The sequence below is a fragment of the Gekko japonicus genome, unplaced genomic scaffold, assembly GCF_001447785.1.
Source record: "Gekko japonicus isolate JY-2015 unplaced genomic scaffold, Gekko_japonicus_V1.1 scaffold60, whole genome shotgun sequence".
Classification (NCBI taxonomy): Eukaryota; Metazoa; Chordata; class Lepidosauria; order Squamata; family Gekkonidae; genus Gekko; species Gekko japonicus.
Window position 1 is genome coordinate 1,424,640 of NW_015167528.1, and position 2,027 is coordinate 1,426,666.

Genomic DNA, 2,027 nt, shown 5'->3' on the forward strand with positions numbered 1-2,027 from the left:
CCCGGCGGCCTGCGGGAGCCACGAGTCAAGACCCGGGATCCCCCCCCCCTCGACTAATAGGCCTGCGTCAGGGAAGCGGAACTGGGAAGAGTCCCGCGGGGAGAACGTGCGGCGGGAAGGTCTCCCCGAAGAGGTTCGTCCCAGACTCGGCCCGACTCCAGGGCCGCCGCCTTGGACCGGACAAGAGGCCCTGCCTGTTTCGGTCTTCAGCGGAGGGGTGATTTTTCTCACAGGGCCCGATCCTTCTGGCTCTCGACAGTGCCTGACTGGACCCCGCCCGCTTGGAAGCCAAGCAAACCTCCTGCACATTGTCGATGGGGGGGGGGCTCTCCTTTCGGAATGGCAACGCTGGATCCTTTAGTGACGTTTATCGGGAAAGTAGCTTTTTAAAATGTGGAAGAGAGAGAGGGGTGTGTGTGGGTGTATATCTGTGTGTACATAAACAAAGTACAATCTCGGGGAAAGCAAAAAGTGAGAACGGGGGTGTGTGTGAGAACGGCAGATTACATCTTTTGTTTCTCCTCCTCCCCCCCCCCTTTTAAAATAATTTTGAATGCACCTGCGCCTGGGAAAATCCAGAGCACATTTGAAAGCGAGAGTTGTGGGGGGCCCCCATCCTGAGTGAAGCCCCCCCCCCCTTCCCGGACTACTCCCCAAACTCCTGATTTGGAAGTGAATTCCCCTGAAACAGACAGGACCCGCTCTCGCGTCATGGGGTTTCCGGTTGGGTTAAGTTAGGGAAAGGAGTCGGGATCCCTTCGGAAGCGCCGCGTTCGGCCTCCGTTGGTGACCAGTGATCTTTGGAGAATGCCCGAACACGCCCTTGGTCTCTAGATGACCCTCGTCTTATCGCCCGGTCTCGTCTCACGGCCGGGGTACCGCCAGGCAGCCGGAGACCGGCCTGTGCCTCGCAAGCCCAGCCCCACCGGTGGGAAGAGAGGCGGGAAGCCCCCTGTCCCGCCCCGCCCGTCCCCTTCGGCAGATCCTCACCCCCGAGGGGCTGTCGTCGGGCGCGCCTAAGGGCCTGGGGTCCGTGCCGCACGGAGAGGCTTCATGGGGCCTCGATCCCAAACGCGGGATGTCCCAGTAGGACGGACTTCGCAGCGAGCCGGCGGCGGGCCCGGGGCCAGGAAGGACTTGCCCACCCCGGCGAAGGGAAGCTCCTCCGCGGCGGGTGCCTCTTTCTGGCCCGACGGGGAGGAAGCGCGCCCTGGCCGGCCTCTGGCGGCGGGAGGGGAGGCGGAGCGTGGCGCCAGGAGCCAGCCCGCGCTTCTGAAGGTGGCCGTGGCTCTTGGGCTGGCGGCGGGGGACAGGGCGGGTGCCCTCACCTGCTCGACAAATGCAAAATGGGAATGCCTTCATGAGAGAACTGTCGTTTTAAAAATAAACCCAAAAATGGTTCGACGACGAGCTGGCTCCGTCTCTGCAGGCTGTGTCCCACCTGCGAAGGGGGCAAGACCGCCCCCCCCCCAGCAGAGGCCAAGGAGCGCGCAGACCGTCGGGCAAGCTCCCCAGTCAGACGATGGGGCAGCCGCCGGGCATGGCCGCTGAAGAGGCGATTGCGGGAGACCGGGAGGGAGGGAGAGGGTCGGGAGAAGGAGGAGAGGGGAGAGCGAGAGAGGCCTTTTCTCCTCTGGGATCCGGGATCCGCGCGCACCCTCCGATCCCCCCCCCCCAGGGGGGTGAGCCCGGCGCCCCGGGGACTCATTCCCCAGCGATCATTCCCCTCGCCTCTGCCCAGCCCGGGGAAAGGCCAGGCGTGCGCGCCCCCTCCGTGTCCCCCGGCGGCACTTTCGGGGGTATCTGCGCCCCTGACGTCCGTTTCGCTTCTCGAGCGGGCCCGGAGTCCGCTCCTCTGCCAGGGGCCCGGGAGACGCCTGGTCTGTCCGGCGGAGGCCCCCCTTCTGCGCCCGTCAGTCCGCGTTGCCTTCGCTCGCAGAGGCTCCGGCGCCCGGCTTGGCCGCCTGCGACGGGGCTCGGCAGCTCCGAGGGGGAGGGGGTTCCCCCCCCCCACGCGCCCGGGCCTC